We start from the raw sequence: 24,122 nt of genomic DNA, 5'->3' as shown, positions 1-24,122 counted from the left end.
CTGCTCCTTCTCTTGCACATGCCATTTTGCTAGCACCACTAGCATGTCACTAAGGGACTTCAACTTAGTGCTACATTGAAGTCCTCCCCTTATGCCTCCTCATTCTGTTGTCCAGATACTAATTGTTGATGAGCAACTTCAAGGCTCCGCCTCTCCCTTCTTAGGGTTCTTTATCTTTAAATACTGAGACTGAGCTGGACAGCCCTTCACTTTAGAGAACCCTTTCAAATGGAAGAAAGGTGGAATATAAATGGATATTACAGCTTTATTTGCGGGGTAAGGGGTCAGATTTCAGTGGGAGCTTGGGTTGCAAACTATGACTTCACAATGCTGTCACACAGCTTGATTCTGTTCTTGGCTCATAGTTGTGCCATTAAACTGACAACTTGGTAGGCATTAGTTATAGAAATGGAAAGTGTGGAAGAGACCAGCTTCTTCATTTGGTTGCCACTACCCACTGGCATTCATCTGAACACCTCCACTCATCTCTGATCTATATTTTGTTCCTTCAGGGCAACTTTACCTCTTGTTTACTGTAACACAAAGTAGTCATCATGCAGCTCGTCTATCTCGATGTGGGCTTCTGTAGCAAGACTTTTCACATTGTTGTGAAGTGAGACCACTGACGCTTGCTTTTGTTTTTAAGGTGCTGTTTCAACATCATACAATTTCTCCAGGTATTCAAGGCACTGTGTCAATGTATTGTGAGTTTGTAGGTGCCAGTATCCCCTAAATTCCTGGGTCTGATAGATATTAGAATTTCATCAATGCTTGCAGCGCTAACATTGGCTGCCAGACACTGGATTTAGCAAAGTGTTAAGGCAGGCCAAACCACTTTCCTGAGTTCAGGAGATTGCTGAAAGATGGGCCATTAACAGAGAACAAAGACAGGGAAGATGGGCTATCAGCAAAGCAGACTCTGTGGCAGTTGGCAAATGGGTAGATCCCTTACCTGAGCTCTGAGATAGTTAGCTGAGACAAAGCAGAGTGGAGAGTTTAGGGTTGCAGTTGGGGATGATGTAGGCTGGAGGAAAATGGCTTCAGTCTGTTAAAGGCTGCAAAGTGGACCGAGAGTAAGAGCCATGGCCGGTATCTGTTTTGATCCCAAATTGTGCCTATGAAGGAAGCAAGACCCTTTTGGAATGCTGTAAGCCCCTCCATCATTTGACTCAGGTTGTATAGATGTGTGAACAAACCATATATCGTAAAGACACCATAGTCTCCACTGTTTCCAAAAGGAAACATGAATCCTGGGTAAACACCTAGTCCTAGAACCCTGGAATCTTGCACGGCTTGGAGATTGGGGTGGGTGGTATGTAACAGTATTATTTGTTTCCTTTCTGAAATTTCTGTTCTCAGCATTGCTAAAAATGACTTGGGCTGATCTTCCATAGAATTTGTACAGCTGACATTGTTACATTCCTGTTTCTTCACAGCAATCTGAAAGATTCCCATCAGGTTATGCAGGAAGCAAACATAACTAAGTGGGGAATTTGTGTTCTTTCTCACTGAATACTGCCCACACAATCTCCACACATTCTTCTTTCTCTGAAAAGAAGTATGACCTCAGTACTGGCCAACATTGTAATGTGTGTTCAATAGCAGGTAGAAGTGACAAGCACTTTGTTGGTACATGCTGAAAGACATCTTTCTATTTCATTTCTACAAACTCAGAAAAGGACATAAGAGATTCTACTTTCTTGGACAAGGGGAAAAAACCTCACTGTATACAGTGGTACCTCGTGTTATGGACAGAATCCGTTCTGGAGGCCCGTCCGTAACGTGAAATGCCCGCAACTTGAAGCGCTGCATCTGCGCCGGCGTGCAGTGCAATTTGGTGCTTCTGCACATGCGGGAAGCACGATTTAGAGCTTCTGCACATATGCGAGCAGCGAAACCTGGAAGTAACCTGTTCCAGTACTTCCGGGTTGCAGTGGGACGTAATGCAAAAGACGCAACATGAAGTGGACGCAACACGAGGTATGACTGCACTTGGGGGTTCTGCAACAAAACTCAAAGCACTCATCCAATGTTTGAGGCAAGGATGGATTATATGATGTCTGCATCTAATTTCTATCAAGTAGTCATTAAGCTGCTTTAATTTCTGATACACTGATCTGTGCTTTTCCAAATTTGCAGAGGCATTGTCAGCTCCATAAGAAGACACACTTAATACAGAGACCATTCTCCTGTGGAATGATGGCGATACGTATCACAGTTGACTTACTTGTCAAGTCACTGCAAAAATTCAAGTTAGCCACGCTTAATTCTGTCTGACACAGAAAAGTAACAAAGACTTACTAGGAAGACTTTCCTCTGTCTCATGTTGCAAACAGCAAATTCAACTGAAAAAACAACTGTGCGCCATCCAAGCCCTTACGCAAAGGTTTTAGTGATTTGGGTGCCAAAATGTTTTTCAGTTGTGCTGATTGCTTTTGTCTGTGCGCAAGATTGTGTTGCTGTTGCAATTTCAGAATCGGACAATATTCTTAGAAGCATTTTGCTTGCAGTCTTGGCTTGCATAATTTAAAGGGTGTGAAGTTCTGTGGTAAACCTGCCCCACTTCTGCTATTGTAACCAGATTTTCTTGGGGGAGAAATGGTACAAAATGATGAAATCTGTTGAATTCTTTTCTGTTGTTTTTCTAATTCCTTAGACTTTCTTCTGTGGCTCCTTACAGCTTACCCCTCTCCCCCCGCCCCACAATATTTAACTGAAGACCCTTAGTGGCATCCAGTCTTCTCTGCTGGTAGCTGTGTTGACCTTGTGAAACCAGCTCCTAAATGCATTTTGCTTGCACCATTCATCATTAAAACCACACAAATGCATCGTCTTGTTCACTGTGCCACTGTAATATTCTTCAGCGACCACCACTACCTCTCTCTCTTTTGTTTCTGTTTACAGAAGGCTTCTCTGCACCATACTGTACTCTGGATGAATGCCCAGCTCCTTCATGCTGCCTCTCCTTAGACTGTCTCAGCACTTCTTCTAGTCTCCTAACTCCACTGTGCACTGGTCAAACTCCATTTTGAAACATTGACTTGGGACTGGTTTCCGTGGTTTGGTTCTCTACTGCCCAGGCCTGGCAGCTGAGTCAATCAATGATCCCCTTGTAGCTGTGGCTCAAGCTGAGTAGTGATGTCAGGGCAAGAGTCCCTTGTACCGTATTTCCTGACTACCCCTTTCTAGTGTGAGACAGCAACAGTGGCTGGTCAAATCTCCAAGATTGGCCTCAGAAGATTCCTGGAGCTGCAGGTTGATGCTTAGACTCTGGGCCAAACCTGGAGGGCTGGCAACTCTAGTGGGAGGGGAATCATAGATTTGTAGAGTTGGCAGGGACGATGAGGATCAAATAGTTCAACTCCCTGAAATGCAGGAATCTTTTGTCCAACTTGGGGCTCGAACCAACAACCCTAAGATTAAGAGTCTCGTGCTCTACTGACTGAGCTATCAAGAGTAACATTTTCAGGCTTGCTTTTGAAAATACGCAAGATTAAACTGCTGAAAAGCAAAGAATTTTAAAAGCAGGCATTGTGGTTACATGAACATATGAAGCTTCTGTATACCAAGTTCATAGTCCATCTAGTTCTGTTTTGTCCACACTGACTGGCAGCAGCAATGATGCAGGTAGGTACTGTTAGACTCTACACTTTATGGCCTTAGTGCCCTCTCTGCTCTATAGGTTTACTTCAAACTGTGGCCATGCTGTGTTTGGGGGCCCTCCTACTCATTCCATCGAGTGGGGCCCTGACCTCCTTCTCCAAAGTCCTGGCCTGATGGCACTACTGGGCATGGCTTTCCAGGATTTTGGACAAGGGTATTTCCTCCCCCAACTGGAGACACCAGAGATTGAACCAATGACCTTTGGTATACGAAGCAATTGCTCGACCACTCAGGTATGGCCCTCCCCTTATACCTAATAATAACCAGAGATATGCATTACACTTTATAACTCTTGATAACAAGAGGATGTTCCTTAGAACAGATCATATGAAATCTAAAACACAGAGGGTGAGAGAGGTCTCCTTGCTGGTGCCCTGACTGTTATTTCCTCTATCCTGTGTTATTAACTGAGCTAGGAATGTTCTGGTGTTTTTTTCTGGTTAAAACTCTCAGTCTAATTATAATCTAAAGTTAAGTTTTTAAAACCGGGCAAACTGTAGAATGGATGTGTTATAGTCCAACTAGCACATGTTCCAAATCATTGAAAAACAGGAATTAAGGAGGCCACACAGAGTTCTTTCTCAGGCGGTGATGCATTGCAACAAAATTCTGCTGAGCAGCTGGTTAGCTCATAAAATTGCTATTTTGCTTATATTGGGATTTACAGTGTCTGCTTCCTGTGGCATTGGCCAAGATGAAATCCCTAGCAAAGAGAATCAGTTTTGACTCTTATCTCTTCTTTATAATGCACTTTTTCAGGAACATTAACAATTAAGCAATTAGTGAGGTTAAATAATTTATACATAGATCTTTCAGCCAAAGAGGATTTTTATTTGAGGCATTGCCTCTGGGAGGAATATTATCTTCCAGATATCTTGCATTTTTTTAAAGGATGCATTAAGATAAGCAGTTTTTGCATGACCTACTAGTGATTGTTATTTGTGCATGGTGATACATTCAGTATTGCACCCTGTAGTCTGTCAGTTTTTATTTATATATTTTTACTTCATAAAATGTATACACAGCTTGATGGTAAAAAAAAGAACCTCAAAGTGGTTATCTATATCACATGCCCTGAATTTTTCATTAAGAAGTTGGAAACTGTCCCATAATTTTCCTTCCCTCACCACTGCCTTGCTCTTCCTCCTCTTTTTTTTTATTGGCAATTTAGAATATTTTTAAAATCATTGAGCCTATGCCGGGTTTCTCTACAGATACCTTGCTAATTCATTTGAGCAGAAGGTAAATCTGGCTACTTCATGACCCTCCATTAAGGAGGCATCTTGCATTAACTGGATTGGAATGTGTACAGGTGCCAGTTCACAGATACAATTACACATCTATAGCAGCATTCTAGAAGGGGGAGGGGAGAAAAACTCAGCCCCATAAATAAGGATGCATACATACACAAAGATTACTACCAGGATAGTGATGGATGAAAACTGACTTGAAATGCAGTAAAAGTGTGTGTGTGTGTGTGTGTGTGTGTGTGTGTGTACCCACTTCCCCCACAAACTCTGTTTCAAAAAGAAGACAGGTGGGTCTGATTTTCTGCATTTTGGTGCTTTAGTGGTTTGGTGCTGTAAGATTTATACGGAGATCACCAGCGGAATTTGGGAAGCCATTAATCAATGTATTTTCAAAGTGCAAAACTTGCTTTGTTGCTTTCCCAGGCAAGTCACTGAAGAGCACCTGAAAATGTTAAGTGCACAGGATGAAAGGAAAGATATTCATACGAAGGTTTTTCTTACTCCAAGTCGCCCTGTTTGGAATCTTGTCAGATTTTGTGAGATCGAAAAGGCAACCAAGTGATTCAGAGAGAGAGAGGACTGACTTTCAGTTAGCAAAATCCATCTCATTCCAGCAGAAAGCCTGCCTGCTTTTAATGCAGCCAAATTGCCCACATGAAGCCAGATGATTTGTGAAGCTAAATGAGCCAATGATAGCACAGACTGAACCGTATTGAGGTATGTTGTAGCAGGTCATGTCAATCCGATTGTTCATTAATTTGCCTGACTCACTGGATGAGAATTCAATCTAGGCAAGAACATGGCGCTTACTCTCATCCCCCTCTGAGTGCAGGCAGTGCAGAAAATCGGGACACATCGCCCGGGTGTGTCGGGCTCGGCCCACCCGACACCAGGCATCAGATGACCAATCCAAGAGCCCCAGGTCCCGGGGCCCAACGCACCAAGGCAACTCGACGGAGCTCACGGACTTCCAGGTATACCAGTTGCCCCACCCCAACGTAGAGAAAATTCATGTAGAGGTACAGATAGAGGGGGCCCCATGCCGCATGGAGCTTGACACGGGTTCAACTCTATCCATAATCTCGGCAAGGACCTTAAGGAAACTGTGTCCCACTGGGGGTCCCAAACTCAGGCCGGCCCCATTCACCCTCCGGGACTTCCAGAAACGTAAGGTCCCCACAATGGGGGTGGGGACCTTCAGGGTGCAATACCGAGGGCGGACGCGGCAACTGGACTTGCTTGTGGTCAAGGGCCCCTACATTAGCTTACTGGGATTGGCATGGTTTGGACCACTGGGGCTAGCTGTCACCGGGGTGAACCACACTAGCTTACAAGTGGACGTGGACGCCATATGCAAGGAATTTCCAGGGGTTTTCGATGGGAAATTGGGACAGTATACGGGCCCCCCCATTGCGCTACAGCTTGACCCCGCAGTACGACCGGTCAGGCTCAAGGCCCGCCGGGTCCCGTTCGCCTTGAAACCCCGTATAGACGAGGAATTGGACCGACTCGTAGAGCAAGGAGTGCTGGAGCCGGTGCCTAATGCTCCCTGGGAAACCCCAATCGTCACACCCGTCAAGCCTAATGGTTCGGTCCGCATCTGCGCAGACTACAAATGTACCATAAACAAGGCCCTCACGGCCCACGCATACCCAGTGCCAGTGGTCAGCCATGTCCTTGCCACCCTGGCTGGGTCGAAAATTTTTGGCAAGCTGGACTTGGCCCAAGCATATCAACAGCTGCCAGTAGATGAGGCCACAGCAGAGGCACAGACGATTGTGACGCACAGAGGAGCGTTCAGGGTAAAGCGGCTGCAATTCGGTGTCAGCGTGGCACCAGGCATATTCCAGAATATAATGGACTCTCTCCTTAAAGGGATTCCTGGCGTCACCCCCTTCTTCGATGATGTGTTGATTGCCGGCCCCACACCAGAGGAGTTTGAGGACCGCCTCCGCACCGTTCTGCACCGTTTCCAGACGGCGGGTCTCAAGGTGAAGCGGGAAAAATGTCTACTAGGAGTGCCTCAGGTGGACTTTCTGGGATTTATGGTGGACGCAGAAGGGGTCCACCCGACTGGGGACAAGGTACGGGCCATTTGTGATGCCCCAGCGCCCAAGAGCAAGACTGAACTTCAGGCCTTCTTGGGACTATTGAACTTTTACCATTCCTTCCTTCCCCACAAGGCGGCGGTAGCGGAGCCCCTACACAGACTCCTGGACAAGCGGGCCCCTTGGGTGTGGGGCCAGCGCCAGGAGGCCGCATTCCAGGCAGTCAAGGACTTGCTTGTCTCAAACTCGGTCTTGGCACACTTCGACGAGAGGCTGCCGGTGGTGCTAGCATGCGACGCCTCACCCTATGGCATTGGAGCTGTCCTGGGGCACCAACTCCCGGATGGAAGAGAGGTACCGGTGGCGTACTTTTCCCAGACACTCAACACAACCGAGCGGAACTACTCGCAAATCGACAAGGAGGGTCTGGCAATCGTAAAGGGAGTAAAAAAATTCCATGATTTCTTGTACGGGCGGCCCTTCACCGTGGTGACTGACCACAAGCCGTTGCTTGGCTTGTTTGCCCCCGAAAAGCAGACCCCCCAAGTGCTGTCTCCTCGCGTCCTCAGGTGGTCAATTTTCCTTGCCAGCTACCAGTATGCACTGATTCACCGACCTGGGAAGGCGATGGGCCATGCGGACGCCCTCAGCAGGCTACCACTACCGGAAACAGGCCCTGACCCAGCACCTGCACAAGAGGTTATGAGCCTGGAGCTGCTTCCCGACCGCCCCATTCAGGCACAAGAAGTTGCACACCATTCCAAGAAAGATAGGGTCATCTCCCGGGTCCTGGACTGGGTGTGGAGGGGATGGCCCAGCAGCAGCCCCGGGCCAGAATTCGCCGGCTACACAACCCGCAAACATGAACTGTCGGCCCACAAGGGGTGCCTGTTATGGGGAAGCAGAGTCGTTGTTCCCCAGCCCCTCCGCAAAAGGGTCCTCACAGCCCTACACGAGACACATCCAGGGGTAGTAAGAATGAAGGCCCTTGCCAGGAGTTATGTGTGGTGGCCGGGGATCGATGGAGAGATAGAGGCCTGGGTCAAACACTGCCAGGCCTGCCAAGAATCCCGCCCAGATCCCCCAAGGGCCCCAGTCCAGTCCTGGGAGTCCGCCCGAGCACCATGGTCACGCCTGCATGTGGATTTCGCTGGCCCCTTTCAGGGGAAAACATTCTTCATAGTGGTGGACTCCTACACCAAATGGCTGGAAGTCGCACTGGTACCGTCCACTTCCACGTCCGCAGCCACCCGGGTACTACGCAGGCTGTTTGCAACCCACGGGCTCCCTGACACTCTCGTCTCAGACAACGGGACTGCATTTACGTCAGGAGAATTCCAAACCTTCACAGCGCAGAACGCCATCCGCCACATCCGTTCGGCGCCGTTCCACCCTGCCACCAATGGCCAAGCAGAACGCATGGTGCGGACCACCAAGGACACCCTTCGCCGCATGACGCAAGGGGACTGGGAGTACCGCCTTGCCACATTCCTTCTAGCACAGCACAGCACCCCCAGCTCAACGACTGGCCGGAGCCCCGCTGAACTACTAATGGGTCGGCGCCTTGCAATCAGATTGGACCGCCTTCACCCCGATAGAGCTCAGGATGAGGTAGTGGTGGGGGAAGGCAGGAACCCCCGGACCTTCGAGGCCCAGGACCCAGTGTACGCAAAGAATTTTGGGGCAGGCCCAGCATGGGTACCCGCCACAATCACCAGGGTCACTGGCCCCGTGTCGTACGAGGTGCTAACGGATGGGGGGCAATGCTGGCGCCGCCACTGCGACCAGATACGGCGACGATTCCCGGGAGAAAACCAGGAGGAGGACAGGTCAGAGGAGTCCCAAGGGAACAGCGGGGCAGTGAGGCCCATAGAGCAGGAGGGGCCAGCAGGAGAGGCAGAATCAGTAAATACAGAGAGGACCCGTGAGGCCGAAAGGACACCGGAACCAGAACCACGACTGAGCGAGCTGGTTGCACCAGACCAAACAGCCGCATCACAGCCAGCATCCTTGGAACACGAGCCAGAACCCGGAGCCCGGACCAGGGAACACCCCAGGCCACAACGCACACGTAGGCCGCCGGCATACCTTGAGGACTATGAATGCGACCTCCCGGGCAGGACTGGAACTTAGAGGGGAGGGGTGTTATGTACTGAGTTGAATAGGATCCAAACTGTAGCAGTCTGATTGGTCCTAGAACAATAGGATCCAAAAGGCAGCAGTCTGATTGGTCCTAGAACAATGCAGCAGTATGATTGGTTGGCAGGAACCACCCAATCCTGCTCCAGATAGAAGTGAATCCACAACCTGATTGGCTTACAGTAGAATTCCAGAATTAGCCAATCATGTGCAGCCCATTGTGTAAATAATGTATATAAAGCAGATACTGTGAGGGGACATTTATTCATTCCTCCTCACCACTATGAGCTGAATAAAGAGCATGAAATCACTTTGCGACTCTGAGTATATTTCAGAAAGGAAAAAGGTGTGCGGTTCACTTTCTTTGTAAGCCAGCTTTGCTTCTCCGGGTTGCTGCTGAGGCCATATTGCGCTGGCTGGAGAAAGAAATGCAGGGAAGGAGGTGGCCAGGTGGGTTCAGCCGCTTGGCATCTCTTAATGAGATCCATCTGCTTGGGATGTACAGGATTTGGCAGGATTCCTGCAGGCCTGACGGCCAACTCCTTCGCCAGGCTTTTAAAATGTATAATCATAATGGGGCTGTAATTGGCACAAAGCACTGAAGGCTTTTCTGGTTCAAGTAACAAGTATAACACTATGGCTGAGTCACAGGTGCAAAACACCACAGCGCATCTGAACTGATCCCTGTGATCAGTTTTTTATTGAGGTTGCTGTTTCTGCTTATTAAAGGTTATGTAACATGAGTTTGCCTTGTCCCCGAGTAGAAACAAGCCAGGTATTTGGCTTATTGAAATGCTATGAAGTTTAGGGTGGCCATATGTTCTGCTTTGCAGGAATCCATCCTTCGTTTGATGAGCTATCAGAGGAAAGTCCTCTATTTGAAGGGCTGGCTGGATCTAGATTAAAAAATGTAAGGTGGGAGAGGAGGACTCCTGAAGTTGCCCACTGTAAGTGAACATTTGGACAACAGATTGAACAGCAGAATGCCACCTGGTCTCATTCTTCCCCACTAAGAGTGAAATTTATTTTATTATTATTGAAATTCTATCTGTGAATTAGCAAATGCAGATCTTATGCAAATCTGCCCACTTTTTGCTCTTTTAGATTATGTCTTCCATCCTTTTTGGTGATGCATAAGCAGCCAGCTAATGAGGTTCCAGACAGCCTATTATGTGGGCAGTGCCTTTTCCAGCAGAATAATGCTTGAAATCACATAGGATGAAAGGGGCAGCACTATATGTCACCAATTTCTTACACAAAAGCATTGCTGCTATTTGTTTTACAGGCTATTGTATTTTTTAAAATAGGCTTTCATATGTAACGCAATAGGCTTTTTCTCCCTTTATGCCACGCTTTCTGTTTTCCAATGTTGTTAGTTGCTTGGAAACTTCTTATGCGCCAAACAACTCATAAATTGACTAAACAATAATAACACTTGGTCTTCTAATCCGACAGCCTTACATGGCACAGCTACAGGCTGTGATCCCATGTGCTCACCATGTGGAGACTGTAAAAGTACTGCGTGAACGATGTTCGCTGGGTGTGCCGAATGAACACAATTAATAAAATCTCCCATATGGACATATTATTGCATTTTAATTTCAGTATTGATTATTTAACTTCATTAAACAGCACCTGCAAACGGATACACGCTCAAAGTGGCTGGCTGTCAACAGCGATAAGCTGTTTGGAGATGTCAGAAAGCCAAGCAACAACTGGAAATGCACTTTAAGCTTCCAACCGTTTGCAGCCGTGTCTTTGCCTACATCACATAGGACAGCCAGTGTGGGGCAGGTGGACGTGGTTTAGAGAAAATGGCCTCGTGGGCCAAATTAGGACCCCTGTGGAAAAGTATGTGCTTTTTTTCCCATAGCTAAACAGCAGGTGTATTGGGACCCAATCTGATGTACACCATGGTCTATTTGGATGAGGGGAGGCTGGACAGAAAGCTCTCATTTGAAGCAGATTCGTGTGCACACTCCCAATTAGTTGCTTGCGGTCACAGATGTGGATCAGGCCCACTCTGTGTAGCTGTTCTGAGCAACAGTCCTTGAATACAAGCCGTGGCTGCAAAGCAACGCTCTTCTTAAAAGTATGGCTGCAAAATTAATGGGAGCGCACGCTAACTTGAGCTCTTCCTTTGCAGCTGGTACGTTTTGAACCTGGGGCCTTTTTCCCATCACCCTGAAGGGCGACAGGAACAGGTGCCAGATTCAGAATGTAGCAGCTGTGAGAGTCAGGAGCACACTTAGGGTGATTCCCCCTTTGCAGGCGCGGCTTGAACTTCCTCCTGCCTGACGTCGTTTATAACACAAGGCATGGGGAAAGATGGCGCTGAGTCACCCAAAATGGCCTACAGGGCCTAATCAGGATACATGGCCGGAGTTTCCCAGCCCTGGCCTAAAGGATCCTGATTCCAAATGACTAAAATGTTTTCTTCCGAGAGTAGGAGTGCTGACCATTTATCCCTGTAACTGGGTAGGCTAAAAAAAAAGAGGAATCCTGGGTTTCTAAGAAGAGTGCCTCAGGAGAATTGAGCCATGCGCTTCCCCACCCTGTCAGATGCACCGTAAAAGGCATTGTTCTTCAGCTGGCCAGGTTAGCGCAGCAATGACAGTTCCTCATAAAACACAGAGAGGGACAAAACCCTTTGCCATATGCTGAGGGATGTCTGTGTAAAAAAGAAATGGTTTGGCTGTACACCAAGCTGCGCAGTTTCCAAATAGAGTCTGAATCCCAGCGAGAGAAGTTCCAGCTAAATATAGCCATGACAAGAGTTCAGAGTTGACTTTTTTTTTCATCAAGTACACTTAAAATAACCTGGCAGAATCTGGTTCCTATGCTACAAACCAGAAGTGAGTGTTTGTCGGGAGGGGGGAATTGAGGGGCATTTCCACCAACTCAGAGGAAAACAAAAGAAATGGAGATGAGCAGATGGTGGGGGGGGGGGAGGATTCCTTTTCTGATAGGGATGCCAGTCAATCGAGAAAGGAGCAACCTAGGAAGCTGCCTTATTCTGAGTCAGACCATTGATCCATCTTGCTCAGTGTTGTTGACATGGACTGGCAGTGGCGCTCTGGGGTTTTATGCAGGAGACTTTCCCAGCCATACCCTGAGTGACACCTCAATGATTGAACCTGGGACCTTCTTGCACACGTGTGCTTTAGGTTCATTGGGCTGTGCATAGGAGACCTCAGGGAGCTGCTACATTATAGCTAGGGATAGGGAAGAAATTTGATTCAGTTTGCATTTAAAGGTGAAGCTTCCTAATTCCCCACTTCCGAAACAATACGTGAAACACATTTATCATTTGAAAGTCGCGCTTCTCCAGATTTTTCAGCACGGTTCTCCTGCCAAGTAATGTGCACAGAAATCCATAGACTAGGGTGAAGTGTGCATAAAACGCATATATTAGCGAAGATACCATGCAAAATTGAATTATATCACAATTTGTTTTGTAAAAATGTGTGCATTAGGTACAAAACTGCAAACAAAAATGCATAGATTCAGAAAAATTTGCACAAATATGCTGGTGATTTTTTATGAGGACTTCTTTTAAGAACAAAAAGTTTGCACACCTATGTGGAAATGTTGAGGACTGTGTTTCAGGTTGGAAAAATGATAAATGGAGAGAAACCGAAATGGGCAGTTTCTGCCATCCCTAGTTATAGCATATACCAATCACCTCATGAGAGAGGGAGGCAAAAAAGGTGGGTTTCAAAGGCTGTAGTTTTAAAATGAGTGAGAGCTGCTTTTTCCTGCCACATATGATTCACTTCCAAAACACATTCCCTGCGGATATTGTGAAGGTCACTCATATAAGTGGTTCTGAGAAGGAAAAAATAGACAAATGCTGTGAAGATATGTCAATTGTGAAGGATGTTTAGGCATCTCACATTAGGAGATGCAGCCTCATTCTCAGTTCATTTAGGGAACCCTGAAGAAATTGGGAATGAAGGACGATCCTTTTCAACTCAACTCACCGCACACTGAACAGGTAAGTAAGGCAGAAGAAAAGAAAGAGACCCAGAGGCTCTGTCTTCACTTTTTAGCTCTCTTCTGTCCTCACATAACCCAGGATTGTGTAAACAAATGACAGACGCTAGTTAAAGGGTTTTAAATCTTTGGATAAGTGATGGTAAAACTTAGGGGTGTTTTTTTTTCTGATCACTAGACTGCATTGCCTGTTAAGATGGCCAGAAGCAAATAATAATAATAATAATGGTCAGGGCTACTGCAATTTTCCCTAATTGTGCAGAAGAGGGAGTTTCAACAGGTGTGTCTTCTATGACAAGTAATGTCCCTTTTCTACACAACTATTAAAAGTTCAGGAGCCCTGTGCTCCTTTGCATCTGGTGACCCTACTCTGTTATTGCAAAAACGCTCTTCTTCAAATGCAGCGCAGGAGAAATAATGAGGTTCTTCCGGTGTCCTTGCTGTTCAGAAAATTAGAAAGAATTATTAATATACTGAGGAGTTTGCAACAGCAGCCAACACAGAGAAGAGACCTTTCCTTTGAAGGAGAAGAAAGGCAGCGAGAAGAAGGGAGAGCTTTCAAATGAAAGTCTTTACTAGGACTCGAGGCTTGCAGGGGGATGAAACATAAGCTATTATAAAAGAATGTTCCTGACCAATGGCAATGAAGTGATATATGTACATCCAATAATAAATAAAACTCCCTTGGTGTTTCTATCTGCTATGGATAAAAATACTGCTGGACAAACCCTCTGTAACTGCAAAGAAAACACTGTGTTTAATTTATAGGGTGCCGGCTATATTTAGCCAGCAGATTTTATGCGGGACTGCGGGCTCTTGGAGCAAATAACTGAAATGCTGTATCTAAAGCAAACGCTCTTTGACACTGCCTTTATATCCTTTATATCCCCCTCATTTGAAGAGAAACATACAGCAAAAGGCAGACCAGAGACCAAGCTCATGCACTTACCTACTGCAAGGAAGTTCTGAAGTAAAGTTGATAGGCCACTAAGCCATGGTGTGCAGTGTACTAAATATTGTTTAGAAATCGATCCATGGTTTTTGTTCTGTATGCACACCAAGGTTCATGTTGTGTGTTTCTTTCCCAGCTCCCGCAAGGATCCCTGGGTGCTATCCCAAACCACTCAGCCTTGCCCCACTGCTGGCTAAGTGGCACTTTGTTAGGGTTGCCATATTTCAAAAAGTAAGGCTGATCGCTGAAGAATTTATGCTTTTGAATTATGGTGCTGGAGGAGACTCTTGAGAGTCCCTTGGACTGCACCTAAACATTAGGAAGAACTTCCTGACAGTAAGAGCTGTTCGACCGTGGAATTTGCTGCCAAGGAGTGTGGTGGAGTCTCCTTCTTTGGAGGTCTTTAAGCAGAGGCTTGACAACCATATGTCAGGAGTGCTCTGATGGTGTTTCCTGCTTGGCAGGGGGTTGGACTCGATGGCCTTTGTGGTCTCTTCCAACTCTATGATTCTATGATTCTAAGAAGATCAAACCTATCCATTCTTACGGCAATCATCCCTGAGTGCTCACTGGAAGGACAGATCATGAAGCTAAGGCTCCAATACTTTGACCACCTCATGAGAACAGAAGACTCCCTGGAAAAGGCCCTGATGTTGGGAAAGATGGAGGGCACAAGGAGAAGGGGACGACAGAGGACAAGATGGTTGGACAGTGTTCTCGAAGCTTCCGGCATGAGTTTGACCAAACTGCGGGAGGCAGTGGAAGACAGGAGTGCCTGGCGTGCTCTGGTCCATGGGGTCACGAAGAGTCAGACATGACTAAACAACTAAACAACAACAACAAAAATTCCTGACAACTACAAAGCCTCTGGGTTTCCCTGGACATTTTGCTGATTCGGCAAAATTCCCCCCGGCGCTATTTTTAGATCTGAAAACCAGGACATGTCAGGAATTTTCCTGACGTATGGCAAGCCTACACTTTGTGTGCTGCTTTGGTGCAACTGGATGTCCCCTCCCTCCCAGCAATACAACAGAGGATGGATATACCTTCTTGGAAACGTTTGCTTTGTTCTTAATTGTACCGATTATGCAAAGCATTTCCACTTCTTTCAGCATTCTGCGAAGGAGCTTCCCCTCCTCCTCTTCCTCACTGTCCCTATATATTTTCCCTGACCACTGGTCCTGTTAGCTAGGGATGATGGGAGTTGTAGTCCCAAAACACCTGGAGGGCTGAGTTTGCCTATGCCTGGTCTGTACCAATTAAGCAGTGGGGGAGTAGGAATCATCATGTGAAGGTATCTCAATTCAGTTGCATGCTTGTTATCCACATCTGCTTGGAGAAAGAACCAAGAATGCTGATTTTTCTATTCTGCTAACAGATGTTGCTCTATTGTGGGTAGATGCAAAAGAGGATGAAACTTGCACATTGCATACTTGTGCAGACGAGGAACGGTCAGCAGGTATTGCTTATCATGCAAGCTGCACCTGCTGAAATGCTTTACACGGAATGGTGTAAGGGCACTGTCTGAATCTGCATCTGGCCATCCCATGGTCAGATTAAATTTATCTGCCTTCCTTGCCTAAGTCTAATCCTTTTCATGTCTGGTGGAGATCATGTGCCCTACAAAACCAGCAGTTGGTGGCAGCAGCAGCAGCGGGGAGCAGTTGTGTCGAATTCTGGCAATACTTCCATGGTATCCCTTCCCCTGCATTTATTTACAACAGACTGTAACGGTGACACTCTAATTAACACTTTGCCATCAGCACATAGTCGGAACAGTTCCCTAATTAGCACAGCTGAGAGAATAATGGGCAACATTTCCTGCAAACATTTGTGTTTGAAAACAAATTTAGATTCAGCTACATCTGTGACCCTTTGCATGCTTGCTTTTTGAAGATACAGATACTGCATCAGCCCTGGCTATCAGGAGCACTTGAAAGAAAAATTACTCTAATAACTCATTATCTGGGAAAGGATTTGCCAGACAGTCCCTTTGTACCAGCAGATGCTGTTATTGAAAAATGGCATGGTCCAACTTCCCAGCGCCAAAACTGCACCCCCACATCTTCATTAGGTACATAGGCTAATGACTTATTCTGGCAAAAGAGTGTTTCACATGGTAATTTTTAGGGCAGACATTAATCTGATTTAATAGCCATTCCCTCCTCATAAGGAAACCTGGGATCCATAGTTCCCAGAAGATGAGTAGAGAGCTCCAACACGTAATACAGGGATAGCCTAACTTCTGTTGTCTGTGCTCTGGTAACCTCTAGGCTGGATTACTGCAATGCATTTTACACTGGGCTGCTTTTGAAGACAGTTCAGAAACTGCAGCTGGTGCAGAATTCAGCTGCCAGGTTGCTCACTGGGGTAACATGGTCTGAGCACATAACACCAAGCCCAGCCTAACTGCACTGGCTATCAATTAGTTTCAGAGCTCGATTCAAAGTGCTATTTTTGACCTATAAAGCCTAATGTGGCTCAGGACTCCAGTACCTCAAGGCTTGCCACTCCCCAGATGACCCAACCCAGATCCTGTGATCATCAACTGAGGCCCTTCTTTGTGTGTCCCCTCCATGGGAATTCCAGAGGGTGACAATGCAAGAATGGGCCTTTTTGGTGGTGGCTCCCCACTTGTGGAATGCTCTCCCCAAGAAGGCTTGCCTGGTGCGATCCTTAGGCGCCAGGCAAAAACATTTCTTTTTCATCAGGTCTTTGGTTTGTAATTAGCTGTGGCCTCTATATGTGGGTGTGATGTTTTAATCCTTAAAAACAGAAGTGTCTTTCAGTTTTTTGCTTTGTTTCCCTTTATCCTGATATGTTTGTTTGTAATGTTCCCCACCATTAAACAGCAGGGTTAAGGACCTAGTAGCTTCCCTGCTGCTTACAACTTTGCAAAAGTGTGTGTCGCATTCAGCTGAAGGTGCAGAGAAGTTTGCGTTCTCATTTTCTCTCTCACACACACATGCATAGCTAAGTGAAAGATTATTGTTTGATCCTAAGTATATATTTCTTTAGCGTGGGAGTCCTGTGTTGTATAGCAAGTGATCTGTGTGAAAGCAGAGCTGCAACATTGTTCTTAATACCACTTTTATCAATGGAGCTGGTGCAGTGATCAGGCCTGGATGGACCAATTTCAAGGATTTCTGCTGGCTACAACCAGTGGGGACCCAGCAGGGAGGAGGGGAAGCTCTTTGCTGGCGGAGTGATGCTGCCATCACTCCACAAGCACATGCTGGCATAAAATGCACCTCCATCCCATCTTACCTTCCATGCCCGCCTGGCACTAAGGGAGGTTGGATTATGACCTCAGTGTGCAAAAGACTGCATTTATTGTAAGTTTCTTTAAGACTGACTTGTAAGTAAATGCATACAGAATGATCAGAGAAAGAGAGAACAGTTGGATATTTCCCCTGAAGCATCTTTAGTGACATACAAAATCACATGTCTGTGTCCAAACTAAAATGCCATATTAATTCTATTATAGTAATCACAAAGGCCCCCACTGCTGAGAGCATCTTTATTTCCATCCACATGTAGGGTGGTTAGGTGAAAAAGAGGACTTCCACCCTAATCACATGTGAATATTCTCCAGGAGCACCTATATTTCTGGTTACATGGAGAAAAATAACCGCATCAAATATTTTAAAAGTACATACCTATTTCATTGCAATTTGTATTATTCATATTAAAACTGCTTCCTTACGATATTATTTATTATCATTGTATGGTGCAGGATTTCTGGGTTGTGTGATGTGGAACGTGTGAAGTGGGTGTGATACAGACTTTCTGGAGTACATTGGATGTGAGGAGCTTCTATGTACCTTGGCTGTTTGCATTTGAATTCTGTGCCACGGCAGTAGAGTCACTTAATTGTCCTTGGGACTAGTAAACATTTTCAAGAATGTCTTCTGTGATCTTAATTCCTTGACCATATAACATATTTTTCCATCTATAAGATGCCCCCATGTATAAGATGCCTCCTATTTTGGGGGATTCAGAGTTAAGAAAATGGGGGGAGATGGCCCAGAGTATAAGTCAACCCCTAATTTTTGACATTATTTTGTAGGGAAAAAACCTAGTCTTATACATGGAAAAATAGGGTACTTAGGCTTTATACATACCATACATTTAAAGCACCTCACACCAGTGCTTTTTTCAGGAGGTACTCAAAGGTACGCAGCGCTGGCACCTCTTTTGTTGTTAAAAAGTGTGGCACTCACTGTAACAACTTCAAGGTGAGTACTGGCACCTATTTTTTCTAGAAAAAAAGCACTGCCTCCCACCAAAGAATCCTGGGAACTGTGGTTTACTGTTCAATTCCTAGCACCCATAACAAATCACAGTTCTTAGGATTTTTTCTTTGGGAAATGTGCTTTCAGTGTATGGAGCAGAGTACACAGCCCTCATTTGCACGAACTGATCTGTAGTTTGTCCTTTTTCTTATCTGCTGTGTGTCTTTTCTCTGCAATGGATTTAATTATCATCTTTGGAATTAGACTCAGTCTTCCCCATCTGTAAAATGTCAGCTGCAGTCCAAACCCCAAGCAGCAGCAGCAGCAGGGCTTAACAGAACAGCAGGGCCACTGCCACATCCAGAGCTCTGTCGCTCACCCCAGGCAGGCAGGCCAGCCTGGAGTTCGATGCTGTTATGTGATGGCGGCTGGGCTGGCTCAGGTCCCAGCAGATCCTGAGTTGGCTCAGCACTCCCTGCATGCAAGCTTGGCAGGTGAAACAGGAAAGTCCTCTGGTGGAGGACACTGGAGTCTGGCAAGGCTCCTATCCCTCCCTAGGCTGGTGCAAAGGGGTTTGGACTGTAGCCCTAGGACTTCTTCTAAAGCTCTTAAAATGTTGTTTATAAGTGTGACTCATAGTGATGGGAACGTGCCGTAGCTGAGTGGTAGAGAAACGGCTTTGTATGTGAAAGGTCCCAGCCAGGTTCTATGTCTGGCCTTTCCAGGTAGGCCCCCTGGGACTTTCTTACCTGAAACCCCACAGAGTCACAGCCAATCAGCATGGACAATATTCAGCTTGACCGACTAATAATAATAATAATAAACCTTTATTGTCACTACACCACCTGTGTGCAGTGAAATTAAGCGACCCCCCCACCCATACACTCAGTCTTGTTTGTACTCTGTGTGCTTGTTGGAAGTCAATTGCACCACTATTTTTTTTCCATTCAGCAGCCCAATAGCCCACAGATAAAAACTGTTCTTTAACTTGTTGGTGCGGCTGACTGTACTTCTGTATCTCCTGCCCGAAGGTAGGAGTTTAAAGAGGTGCTGGCCAGGGTGTGAGTCATCCCTAAGAATTTTCCTCACTCCCATGATGTCATCTAGCGAACTCAGGGGACAGCCCAATCCTCACTATTTGTGTGTGATCCCTCAGAAAGTTTTTAATTCAATCACAGATGGTAGAGTAAAGGTCCAGGTCCATCAGCTTTTTAATAAGAATGATCATTCGGTATCCTGCCTGAGCTTTCTGCTATGCACGTACTTCTGCTTATGACATACATGTGCCACAGCTGCCATCAAGGATGTGTTCAGTTGATCTGTGATGGCCCCCTATCATGTGTGGCTGGTAAGGTGGCCAGGTTAAATATTAGCATTTCTTCCCAGGATGAATAAATTGCCTTCTATGGGCTTTGCCCCCAGCACTGCTATAATCCATCCCCTTGGCCAGGTTGATATCACAATATTGTGTGGACCTCTATGAACCTACCTAGCTACCCCTGGTTCAGTATTTCCTTCTCACAAGGGAACAGGAGGATCCAGACTGATGCAAAAGCTCCTAACTTGGGAGCCTTTGCTTTGCTGAATAAGCTTTTCTCAGCAGCTCTCTCTGGGGTTCATTTATCATTTTGATCAAAGAAAACAGTTGTTCAGCAGGACCTAGAAAAGTGGTGTTTAATAAGGCCATTGCCTTCCAAGCCGTCAATGAAAGCATCCTCTCCCTTTCAGATATTGGATTGATTCATGAGCAAAGGCAAGGGCTAACAGGCAAGGGATTCCTCATAAATAAAACACACCCAAGCCCAGCCTGTGAGAATTGGTCTCCTGTACTAGGCACTTTTCCGGGGAAAGCCATTTTTTGCCTGTCCACTCATTCTTTTCTAACAAACTGGACCAAGAAAAGGACCTGGGGAAACAGAGCTATTCTCCCATCCAAAAATCTCAAAGGCCAAGTGGATTGGGGGAGGGCAAGAAAAAGGCTGAGTGTGGTGAGCTAACAGATGGGAAACTTGTAAATGTCTCTGCAGCTTTCCCCTTGATTAACTAGGGGTGGGCAAGCTGAGAAGGAGACAGCTTTGACTGTCTGCTGAAATATGCTTAGGATAGAATCCAACTCATATTTCAGCTAGTCCAGTCTGCACACGCTGCCATTGGGTGCCTCTAGCACGGCTTCTGTGATAGGATTATGTCCTTGACTTTCAGATTAAAGATTGCATTGCACTACCGAGACAACAGTGTCTCTTAGAAAGCAAGGCTTCAGGTTCTTTTATATACAGTCTTCCATTAAACAGAATTTGTGAAAGTCTGAGTGCATGTGGCAGATAGCTTTTAGCTACCAACACAGAAAGCTCCTCAATCAACTTGTCCTGAGGAGTCAGCATGCAGCTGTGATGCAGTCCCGCCTCCTGGCTTGTCCTTCGGTCCTCCTGATTTGCTTCTTGGTCTTCCTGACCACTGGCGAGTCCAATGAGTCCTGTTGATTTGTTCCCAGCTCGCCTCAGACTGCTGCCCACAGCTCAGATCCAACAGCTGCCAAGCTCTGCAATGTCCCATCTCCTGACCCACCAGTGATGTGACTTGGGTGGTTTTGGTTTATGGCACCACCAATATTTGAGTACACTAGTCACCCCTGCACAGGATTTGAGGTTGGTCATAAGGCTTCACATTTTCTTTGGGTCCTTTATTGAGGTTAAAGTGGTTGATGTATGTAGGGCAGCTTTCACCAACTGATTCCACAGTTGGGTTTGGGCTTGCAACTCCCATTGCCGAAACATCTGGATGGCATCAGGTTGGTAATGGCAGATGTCTATACAGTAGTACCTCAGGTTACATACGCTTCAGGTTACAGACTCTGCTAACCCAGAAATAGTACCTCAGGTTAAGAACTTTGCTTCAGGATGAGAACAGAAATCGTGCTCTGGCAGCGGCGGCAGCAGGAGGCCCCATTAGCTAAAGTGGTGCTTCAGGTTAAGAACAGTTTCAGGTTAAGAACGGACCTCTGGAACGAATTAAGTACTTAACCTGAGGTACCACTGTATAGACATCTTCCTAGAATGTGGTGGGATGAACAGAATGTAGATGTGATGGCCCCATGTGAGAATGTGTGTTTTGAAACATAATTTATGGACATACTAAACATGGGGAAACAGGACTAGGTGCTCGCTCTCCAGGTTTTGAAGGGGAGTGATTGCTCCCACCACCTCTTGGTATTGTTCAAACTCTAACCAAGCAAGATGAGCTGGACTTCAGTGAGAATTTGACATAGAGCTTTGGCTCTGTGCAGGACTGAGGTTTCATGTCCACGATAATTTCCAAGACAGTGGGTGCAAGACCACAGCCTTAACACGGCTGCACATGCGGGATTTGTATTTATTAAATTTTCTAGCTCAGCCCCTACTCTACCATTTCCTCCCACGGGGGGCTCAGCTAGTTTACAACATTTTAAAATATAAAACAACACTCTGAAGTTCGATTTACATAATGCTGGTGCCTGAAAGAAGCCCAGTCATGCTTTCTGTGGACAATGCACTGAATGAGATTGAAAAAGTCCTGCTGGAGCAGGCCAAAGGCCCAGCTAGTCCAGCATCCTCTTTTCACAGTGGCCAACCAGATATCTGTGGGAAGCCTGCAAGCAGGATGTGAGTGCAATAGCACTCTCCCCTCCTATGGTTCCCAAGTAGAATTTGGAAGCATTCTGCCTCTGACAGTAGATATAGAACATACTCATTGCAGCTGGTAGCCTAATCCCTCCATGAATGTATCTAATTCTCTTTTAAAGCTATCCAAGTTGGTGGCCATCACTACCTCACATGGAAGTGAATTCCATAGTTTGCACTGCGTGAAGAAGTACTTTCTTTTGTCAGTCCTGAATTTTCCAACAGCCAGCTTCATTTACTCACTGCAATCCAAGGTCAATAATGCCTACCTACTTTCTCTTAGCTGTGGAGAGCGTGCGTTGCTGGATTTAGGCGGGATCCACTCCAAGGATTATGGTATCCTAGTAAAGGGGTCAAAGGGGGAGTACCTCTATCTGAATACCAAGGCAGGGGTGGATAGGCCATAGACCCCCACCTACCCAACAGCATCCTGGAAGGACTGTCCAGAATTGATGTGCATCATAGAGTGTTCCTTTACCCAGGATTGACCCTGATGACATAACACCGGTCCTTAGAGATCTGCATTGGCTCCCAGTACGTTTCCGAGCACAATTCGAAGTCTTGGTGCTGATCTTTAAAGCCCTAAACGGCCTTGGTCCTGTATACCTGAAGGAGCGTCTCCACCCCCATCGTTCACCCGGACACTGAGATCCAGCGCCGAGGGCCTTCTGGCAGTTCCCTCATTGTGAGAAGTGAGGCTACAGGGAACCAGACAGAGGGCCTTCTCGGTAGTGGCGCCCGCCCCGTGGAACACCCTCCCTTCAGATGTGAAGGAAATAAGCAGCTATCCTTTCTTTAAAAGACATCTGAAGGCAGCCCTGTTCAGGGAAGTTTTTAATATTTAATGCTGTACTGTTTTTAACACTTGATTGGGAGCCGCCTAGAGTGGCTGAGGAAACTCAGTCAGATGGGTGGGGTATAAATAATAAATTATTATTATTATTATTATTATTAGTCAGCAAATCGGGTTGGTTAATTCAGGATACACACCGAATGCCTAAGCCAAGACCTTCTGACATCTGTAAGCAATGAAGTTGTGGCCTATTTGATCCCAAGTGGCTTGACCCGTCTTTATTACTTCTTCCCATGGTTCAACCCCAACGTTTGCGGGCTCACTGTGCCTGGGCCTGTAAATGACCTCTAGCGAGAACAGAGGTTCTCAGCTTATTTCTCTTTCATCTGGAAAGAAACAATTGTGTAACCAATAGCAAAGGAAATGCAATAAGTAAATAAATAAGTCTTGTTATGTATTGTGGGTGGAGAGTTCAAAGTTCCACAGAGAAACATAGTAAGCTGTGAATGACTTCAAAGAGGCTAAGTAGCTGAAGAACATATTATAATTCCGTTTCCTTGTGAACCAAAGAATTTATCTCAGCATAACTACCTTCTTTGGACAGAAAGGGGAAAAAGGGAGAGAGAGAAAAGAAATGACCAGAATTATTTGAGAAGGACGTTGGCTAGGCAAGCGAGGATTTCCACTAAATACCACCAGTTGACTTCAGAATTCTCTTGTACAGGGGCCAGTTCTCTTGAACTGGTCATCTTGTGATCGCAGAAAAGCTGCTCTGACATTCTGTAAGTAAAAAACAAAAAATGGAGGGGGCCACCAAATGGGAGTTTGAGTCAGAGTGCCAGTGGTGGTTGTGACATGCTTTCAGATGCCCCACTGGGACTTGAGCTACTGGAAGTCCATGACAGCTAAATTTGATAATAGAGCCCCATCAGAGAGCAACAGGTGTGTATTAGAGGTCAGAAGGATGACATCTCTAATTACTACACTGTGGAGATTTGCTCAGTGGCAGGTAACAGCAGAGGGCCAGCCTTTTCTCCCCTACCACTGGTTTTTGAAGTGTCCTCTGAAGCGTCATTGGTAATTGGATGCTGAGCAGATACCATTTCTTCACTGTTGCCTAGAGACTCACCTCAGCCCCATTCTACATGCCCAACTACCATTGGGGTCACTGAACTGAATACCACCAGTTGGTCACATACTGTATGTACTCTAGCATAGTTATACAATGGCTTTGCTGAGGCAATTCAGATCCTTTACACTTGGGCCATCTAGGTACTTAATTTATGGCAGAATATGGAGATGCACTTCTCCCTTAAAGATATCACAAGAGATTCCTGAAATGTTCTCAGTGGCTGCTCCCAGACTTTGAAATTCCCTTCCTAGAGAAGCT

General features: G+C 46.1%; 1 long non-coding RNA gene across 6 annotated transcripts; it reads left to right on the top strand.

The window, feature by feature from the left end:
• The first annotated feature begins 378 nt into the window (after nt 1–378).
• On the top strand, nt 379–10,681 carry LOC308478012. Of its 6 annotated transcripts, none has more exons than XR_013986805.1 (3): nt 379–677; nt 2,140–5,630; nt 9,934–10,681. It is a non-coding gene; the product is annotated as an uncharacterized lncRNA (long non-coding RNA). The 6 variants fall into 6 exon arrangements; XR_013986806.1 differs by lacking the exon at nt 379–677 and adding an exon at nt 686–2,038; XR_013986807.1 differs by lacking the exon at nt 379–677 and having other exon boundaries at nt 686–3,627; nt 5,337–5,630.
• Nucleotides 10,682–24,122: the final 13,441 nt, after the last annotated feature.

This window comes from Podarcis pityusensis (assembly GCF_964106645.2).
Source record: "Podarcis pityusensis genome assembly, chromosome: 5".
Lineage (NCBI taxonomy): Eukaryota > Metazoa > Chordata > Lepidosauria > Squamata > Lacertidae > Podarcis > Podarcis pityusensis.
This window is presented reverse-complemented; position numbering and strand designations above follow the sequence as displayed.